Source organism: Leuresthes tenuis, unplaced genomic scaffold, assembly GCF_036924035.1.
Source record: "Leuresthes tenuis unplaced genomic scaffold, fLeuTen1.0.hap1 SCAF_23, whole genome shotgun sequence".
NCBI lineage: Eukaryota > Metazoa > Chordata > Actinopteri > Atheriniformes > Atherinopsidae > Leuresthes > Leuresthes tenuis.
In genome coordinates this window covers 6,696,855-6,705,557 of record NW_027325377.1, presented here as the reverse complement: position 1 = coordinate 6,705,557, position 8,703 = coordinate 6,696,855, and the positions used below count along the sequence as shown (strand labels likewise).

Sequence of the window (8,703 nt, the reverse complement as noted above, 5' to 3'; positions counted from 1 at the left end):
ACCCAGGGTACGGCACTGGCCTCCTAAACCAGGGATTGTGGGTTCGAGTCCCATCTGGGGTGTGTAGCAGAGTGGCGCAGCGGAAGCGTGCTGGGCCCATAACCCAGAGGTCGATGGACCGAAACCATCCTCTGCTATGTATGACTTTTCAAAACAAACTCAATCTCACTCATTAAAGAACATTTAAAAAGATAATGTAACATTCACAGCATGTTCAAAATACTCACTTCACCAACTCTCAAAGCCTTAATGCATACTCTCAATTCAAACTATTTAGGTGTGCTCATGACTGTCTTTCGAACTCCACTTTTCAGATATAATAAGTTGGAAAAAAAATTGTCGTGTACAAACGTTGAAGTCTTTCATACTTTTGTGAAATTGAAATTGTGAACAGAAAACAGTCAAGTACTTGAGGGGACACGGCTGACTTCCATCAACACATCTACCTTGTAATGTTTCCTCTTCCATCAGAGTAAAGGCATCTTGTACCGATGCAAATAATAAAGCAAACAATGTCCAAAACATAACTAGTGCAGTGTCATTTTGCATATTAACCACTGCTCTACAGCCAAAAAAGACCCAGGGTACGGCACTGGCCTCCTAAACCAGGGATTGTGGGTTCGAGTCCCATCTGGGGTGTGTAGCAGAGTGGCGCAGCGGAAGCGCGCTGGGCCCATAACCCAGAGGTCGATGGACCGAAACCATCCTCTGCTATGTATGACTTTTCAAAACAAACTCAATCTCACTCATTAAAGAACATTTAAAAAGATAATGTAACATTCACAGCATGTTCAAAATACTCACTTCACCAACTCTCAAAGCCATAATGCATACTCTCAATTCAAACTATTTAGGTGTGCTCATGACTGTCTTTCGAACTCCACTTTTCAGATATAATAAGTTGGAAAAAAAATTGTCGTGTACAAACGTTGAAGTCTTTCATACTTTTGTGAAATTGTGAACAGAAAACAGTCAAGTACTTGAGGGGACACGGCTGACTTCCAGCAACACACCGTCCTTGTAATGTTTCTTCTTCCATCAGAGAAAAGGCATCTTGTTCCGATTACCGATGCAGTGCTTTTTTCGTGGAACTTAAGAATTTGGGGACTTTTCCGGGGCATGTCCAAGAAATCGTAAAAAAAATTCTATGGCATTAACCGGAGTCTTTTGTGGTGATTTTTTCCATGGTGGTTATCACATAAGTATTAGTTTGCAGATCAAAGAGGTCAAATTTCTGTATTGTAGTATGGTGGGAAAGGACTTCCACATTCAAACAGAACACAGTCAAGTATTTGAGGGGACACGGCTGACTTCCATCAACACATCGTCAACACACCGTCCTTGTAATGTTTCTTCTTCCATCAGAGTAAAGGCATCTTGTTCCGATTACCGATGCAGTGCTTTTTTCGTGGAACTTAAGAATTTGGGGACCTTTCCGGGGCATGTCCAAGAAATCGTAAAAAAAATTCTATGGCATTAACCGGAGTCTTTTGTGGTGATTTTTTCCATGGTGGTTATCACATAAGTATTACTTTGCAGATCAAAGAGGTCAAATTTCTGTATTGTAGTATGGTGGGAAAGGACTTCCACATTCAAACAGAACACAGTCAAGTATTTGAGGGGACACGGCTGACTTCCATCAACACATCTACCTTGTAATGTTTCCTCTTCCATCAGAGTAAAGGCATCTTGTACCGATGCAAATGATAAAGCAAACAATGTCCAAAACATAACTAGTGGAGTGTCATTTTGCATACTAACGACTGCTCCACAGCCAGACTGAGCCCCAGTGGCCGTACCCGCCGGTTTTTGGACTGCCTCAGAGGTCCTAACACTTCCGAACACATTCTGTCAGGTCCGAACAAGGTCCGAACACTTTCCTAACGACATCAAAGAGTTCCTAACGAGGTCCGAACAAGGTCCGAACAAGGTCCGAACAAGGTCCGAACACAGGTCCGAACACAGCCAAAAATGGGGCAAAAGGGACACGTGACGTGACGTCGAAGGGGGCGCGGTTAACGCTTTTGAGTGTCGGCCATATTTTTCTTCGCATACACTTGTGACAAGCACGGGAACAAGGTTTGTAAACTTGATTAATACTCATAAAAGTAACGCCATGTATAAGCCGAATGTTAAACCGTGGGACAAACAATATGCAATTTAATCTTCCGTCCTCTCGGCACTTTATCCAAGTTGTATTTCAACTTCCTTGTAACGTAGCCATTTTGCCAATGGAAGTTCTGCCTGTAATAGCGTCGCTGTTCATACCAGCATTGTGTGGCGACGGTGGGGATGTTAGTGATATGACAGAATCAGAAGACAAATAGTAACTTATTTTTTTGTTTATTTGCCTTATAAACTCTGCCGATTCCTCGGGGAAAGCCTTAAGATTTGAACTATCTATTTTTGCATTTATTGTCCGTCAGTGCAATAGTAATTAATCGGCTATCTGTGGCGTTTTCTCCACTCTGGTATCGGAGCCTGGTTATGTGTTTGAGCAGAGCAGACAGATGTGTCCAGATGTATTAACCCTTGTTTTCTGGTCATATTTTTGTTACTCAAGCAATGTTTGTTGGTCTGGTGGACCCGCTGCATTTTTGGGGTTTTTAATTCAACACAATCAAACAATTTTATGTTAAAATACTCTACAGATGTTTACTTCATCCCAATTTCAAGCAATATAAACAACAAGGTTTTTTGGTATAACTATCATGTATTATTCATTTACAACTTTTTTACAACTTTGAACATTTACAAAACATAAGTAAGATCTCAATCTCAGCTTGGCTGCTGACCACTTGGTCCTGGGGCCTGCTGCTGTCTAGCTGTGGTTCATTCTCATTTAGGAGATAGCTGATGATTAATGTCATCCTCTTCTAAAAGTCACTGTCAGACTCTGAATTTGATCTTCATATTCTGAAACCTCCTCCCCCACATTGTCATCAAATGTGTCTGTCTTGACCAAAATCAATTTCAAGGCCTTGTGTGCGATGAATCTTTTGGTTGTTGCGGAGAATCGGTTGTATTAGTAGTTATCACTGCGAAAGCTATATTTATTGCCCCCCCCCCCCCCCCCCCCCCAAAAAAAAAGAGGAATATGATAACAGGTGCAAGTGCGTGAATGTCGGTTTGACACACGCACATGTGTATAATTACAACAAACAGTTTGAAAGTAGTGTTTGTTTTACAGATCACCAAGAAGCTGGCTGGCGCTATTGGGGACAGTGCTGCATGGATGACAAACATCGGCAACGAGTTTGGCCAGGTTCTGAACTCTGTTCTGACGACGGGTGAAGGTGCAGGGTTGGAAGAGTTGTGCCATGGCATCGTCACTCGATACAAGAATGCGGGCCAAGCTGAACCTGAGGTCATCTATGTTGACCGGGACTGCTGCAGCCAGTCAGGTGGGTAAAAATAATCTTTATCAAATATACGTTTGAAAAACTGTGTGCCACACACACACACACACACTGTTACCACTCCACTTGTGGGAGGAGGGGTACTGGCAATTGGGCAGCGGCTGACTTTGTTTTTCACAGGTGTGTCTTCAGTGGTCAAACTCTTCCACCCATGGAGGTCTGCAGTGCGCTTGGACAGCTTCCATTTCATGCGGCGTTTTAACTGCGGCGTTAAGTTTACATTAAGTGTCTGTCTGTCTGTTCGCAGATGATTGCTCGTCTGTTACTGTGTGATTATTGTTACAATGTTAATAAAGTTTGATAATTTTACTTAAACCAAGAACAGCCTTCACATTTTTATTTAATTTCCCTTTGCAAAACAGGACGACAGTGAGTGTGAGTGACATCCATTTAATGCAATTGTCAAAAGTGAAGCCAGAATTACTTGGAGAATTATTTTACATTTATTGATAAAACCCAACACTCTTTGTCTCAACCAAAGATTTTTTAAAAATACTTTCTTTGCTCAATTTGGAATTTGTTTCATTCACTTGTGTTGCACAAATAGTGATACAGATAGATAGCTAGTGTTAGCCCGATTTTTTCATTGGAAGCCCAAGAACAAGCTGGAGAAATCGTTTATTAAAAAAGTATTTATCAGTGGTCACATAGTAAAGTATATTGCAGCTGGACTCGGAGTGCCAGAGCTCCCGCAGGAAATCCGTCAGGCCAAGCCCCGATATCCGGAAACATGTCATATTTATATTCAGCTTTATCTCACAGAAGTTGTTTTCACACTTGTCAGAGTATAATCGGCCAGTTTTTAGTGGCATGATCAGGCCAGTTGCTGTCCTTGTTGTGTTCTTTTGATGTGAGAAACAATGTGTGTGTATGTGTGAGTGCTGTTTTAGGCGTGGATCTAATGTACCAGACCTATCTACTCTACTAGAGATATTTTGTCTGACCCAGTTTTTTATGTCATTCTAAAGTCTTGGACCCTTTTAAGGTCATCGATTGTGCAGTATGAGCAGAGTGGAAAAGTACCAGCTAGGAACATTTAGGAAAATACAGAATATGAATTTATAATGTCTAAGATCAAAGCCAATCATAACACTAGTCTCTCAAATAATTGAGTGTACCAAAAAAAGAGGGGAAAAATGATGGGAGACTTATTTACATTTACAGTTATACACATTTTGTGTGCTGCCCCCTACAGTAGGCTTTAGTAACGTCCAAAGCACTGTGGTATGTTGGGGTGTTGCCACAATACAGGTTCGAATCCCACAAGAAACATGAAAATTAAACAGATGATAAACCTTGCAATAAGTGCAGAGGTGTGTGTAAACAATGTTGAGAAGATAAGAGAATAGAGAAAAGTGGATATAGTGTACGTTTTCCTCCTTTTTTTCTCCTTTTCTTTTTCTCTCTTTCCCCCCCTCCTTCCTCTTTTTTTCCTTTTCCCCCCTTTCGGGCAGTCCCTTTTGCCCCATTTTTGGCCTAATGGATAAGGCACTGGCCTCCTAAGCCAGGGATTGTGGGTTCGAGTCCCATCTGGGGTGTGTAGCAGAGTGGCGCAGCGGAAGCGTGCTGGGCCCATAACCCAGAGGTCGATGGACCGAAACCATCCTCTGCTATGTATGACTTTTCAAAACAAACTCAATCTCACTCATTAAAGAACATTTAAAAAGATAATGTAACATTCACAGCATGTTCAAAATACTCACTTCACCAACTCTCAAAGCCTTAATGCATACTCTCAATTCAAACTATTTAGGTGTGCTCATGACTGTCTTTCGAACTCCACTTTTCAGATATAATAAGTTGGAAAAAAAATTGTCGTGTACAAACGTTGAAGTCTTTCATACTTTTGTGAAATTGTGAACAGAAAACAGTCAAGTACTTGAGGGGACACGGCTGACTTCCAGCAACACACCGTCCTTGTAATGTTTCTTCTTCCATCAGAGAAAAGGCATCTTGTTCCGATTACCGATGCAGTGCTTTTTTCGTGGAACTTAAGAATTTGGGGACTTTTCCGGGGCATGTCCAAGAAATCGTAAAAAAAATTCTATGGCATTAACCGGAGTCTTTTGTGGTGATTTTTTCCATGGTGGTTATCACATAAGTATTAGTTTGCAGATCAAAGAGGTCAAATTTCTGTATTGTAGTATGGTGGGAAAGGACTTCTACATTCAAACAGAACACAGTCAAGTATTTGAGGGGACACGGCTGACTTCCATCAACACATCGTCAACACACCGTCCTTGTAATGTTTCTTCTTCCATCAGAGTAAAGGCATCTTGTTCCGATTACCGATGCAGTGCTTTTTTCGTGGAACTTAAGAATTTGGGGACCTTTCCGGGGCATGTCCAAGAAATCGTAAAAAAAATTCTATGGCATTAACCGGAGTCTTTTGTGGTGATTTTTTCCATGGTGCTTATCACATAAGTATTACTTTGCAGATCAAAGAGGTCAAATTTCTGTATTGTAGTATGGTGGGAAAGGACTTCCACATTCAAACAGAACACAGTCAAGTATTTGAGGTGACACGGCTGACTTCCATCAACACATCTACCTTGTAATGTTTCCTCTTCCATCAGAGTAAAGGCATCTTGTACCGATGCAAATGATAAAGCAAACAATGTCCAAAACATAACTAGTGGAGTGTCATTTTGCATACTAACGACTGCTCCACAGCCAGACTGAGCCCCAGTGGCCTAATGGATAAGGCACTGGCCTCCTAAGCCAGGGATTGTGGGTTCGAGTCCCATCTGGGGTGTGTAGCAGAGTGGCGCAGCGGAAGCGTGCTGGGCCCATAACCCAGAGGTCGATGGACCGAAACCATCCTCTGCTATGTATGACTTTTCAAAACAAACTCAATCTCACTCATTAAAGAACATTTAAAAAGATAATGTAACATTCACAGCATGTTCAAAATACTCACTTCACCAACTCTCAAAGCCTTAATGCATACTCTCAATTCAAACTATTTAGGTGTGCTCATGACTGTCTTTCGAACTCCACTTTTCAGATATAATAAGTTGGAAAAAAAATTGTCGTGTACAAACGTTGAAGTCTTTCATACTTTTGTGAAATTGAAATTGTGAACAGAAAACAGTCAAGTACTTGAGGGGACACGGCTGACTTCCATCAACACATCTACCTTGTAATGTTTCCTCTTCCATCAGAGTAAAGGCATCTTGTACCGATGCAAATAATAAAGCAAACAATGTCCAAAACATAACTAGTGCAGTGTCATTTTGCATATTAACGACTGCTCTACAGCCAAAAAAGACCCAGGGTACGGCACTGGCCTCCTAAACCAGGGATTGTGGGTTCGAGTCCCATCTGGGGTGTGTAGCAGAGTGGCGCAGCGGAAGCGTGCTGGGCCCATAACCCAGAGGTCGATGGACCGAAACCATCCTCTGCTATGTATGACTTTTCAAAACAAACTCAATCTCACTCATTAAAGAACATTTAAAAAGATAATGTAACATTCACAGCATGTTCAAAATACTCACTTCACCAACTCTCAAAGCCTTAATGCATACTCTCAATTCAAACTATTTAGGTGTGCTCATGACTGTCTTTCGAACTCCACTTTTCAGATATAATAAGTTGGAAAAAAAATTGTCGTGTAAAAACGTTGAAGTCTTTCATACTTTTGTGAAATTGTGAACAGAAAACAGTCAAGTACTTGAGGGGACACGGCTGACTTCCAGCAACACACCGTCCTTGTAATGTTTCTTCTTCCATCAGAGAAAAGGCATCTTGTTCCGATCACCGATGCAGTGCTTTTTTCGTGGAACTTAAGAATTTGGGGACTTTTCCGGGGCATGTCCAAGAAATCGTAAAAAAAATTCTATGGCATTAACCGGAGTCTTTTGTGGTGATTTTTTCCATGGTGGTTATCACATAAGTATTAGTTTGCAGATCAAAGAGGTCAAATTTCTGTATTGTAGTATGGTGGGAAAGGACTTCCACATTCAAACAGAACACAGTCAAGTATTTGAGGGGACACGGCTGACTTCCATCAACACATCGTCAACACACCGTCCTTGTAATGTTTCTTCTTCCATCAGAGTAAAGGCATCTTGTTCCGATTACCGATGCAGTGCTTTTTTCGTGGAACTTAAGAATTTGGGGACCTTTCCGGGGCATGTCCAAGAAATCGTAAAAAAAATTCTATGGCATTAACCGGAGTCTTTTGTGGTGATTTTTTCCATGGTGCTTATCACATAAGTATTACTTTGCAGATCAAAGAGGTCAAATTTCTGTATTGTAGTATGGTGGGAAAGGACTTCCACATTCAAACAGAACACAGTCAAGTATTTGAGGTGACACGGCTGACTTCCATCAACACATCTACCTTGTAATGTTTCCTCTTCCATCAGAGTAAAGGCATCTTGTACCGATGCAAATGATAAAGCAAACAATGTCCAAAACATAACTAGTGGAGTGTCATTTTGCATACTAACGACTGCTCCACAGCCAGACTGAGCCCCAGTGGCCTAATGGATAAGGCACTGGCCTCCTAAGCCAGGGATTGTGGGTTCGAGTCCCATCTGGGGTGTGTAGCAGAGTGGCGCAGCGGAAGCGTGCTGGGCCCATAACCCAGAGGTCGATGGACCGAAACCATCCTCTGCTATGTATGACTTTTCAAAACAAACTCAATCTCACTCATTAAAGAACATTTAAAAAGATAATGTAACATTCACAGCATGTTCTAAATACTCACTTCACCAACTCTCAAAGCCTTAATGCATACTCTCAATTCAAACTATTTAGGTGTGCTCATGACTGTCTTTCGAACTCCACTTTTCAGATATAATAAGTTGGAAAAAAAATTGTCGTGTACAAACGTTGAAGTCTTTCATACTTTTGTGAAATTGTGAACAGAAAACAGTCAAGTACTTGAGGGGACACGGCTGACTTCCAGCAACACACCGTCCTTGTAATGTTTCTTCTTCCATCAGAGAAAAGGCATCTTGTTCCGATTACCGATGCAGTGCTTTTTTCGTGGAACTTAAGAATTTGGGGACTTTTCCGGGGCATGTCCAAGAAATCGTAAAAAAAATTCTATGGCATTAACCGGAGTCTTTTGTGGTGATTTTTTCCATGGTGGTTATCACATAAGTATTAGTTTGCAGATCAAAGAGGTCAAATTTCTGTATTGTAGTATGGTGGGAAAGGACTTCTACATTCAAACAGAACACAGTCAAGTATTTGAGGGGACACGGCTGACTTCCATCAACACATCGTCAACACACCGTCCTTGTAATGTTTCTTCTTCCATCAGAGTAAAGGC

General features: G+C 41.4%; 3 non-coding genes across 3 annotated transcripts; all 3 read left to right on the top strand.

Moving 5' to 3' along the window:
* The first annotated feature begins 642 nt into the window (after window positions 1-642).
* trnam-cau (transfer RNA methionine (anticodon CAU)) lies at window positions 643-714 on the top strand. The gene has a single exon. It is a non-coding gene; the product is annotated as a tRNA-Met (tRNA).
* A 5,387-nt stretch (window positions 715-6,101) lies between these two features.
* On the top strand, window positions 6,102-6,174 carry trnar-ccu (transfer RNA arginine (anticodon CCU)). Its single transcript has one exon. It is a non-coding gene; the product is annotated as a tRNA-Arg (tRNA).
* Window positions 6,175-7,895: 1,721 nt separating this feature from the next.
* Window positions 7,896-7,968, top strand: trnar-ccu (transfer RNA arginine (anticodon CCU)). The gene has a single exon. It is a non-coding gene; the product is annotated as a tRNA-Arg (tRNA).
* The last annotated feature ends 735 nt before the right edge of the window (window positions 7,969-8,703 follow it).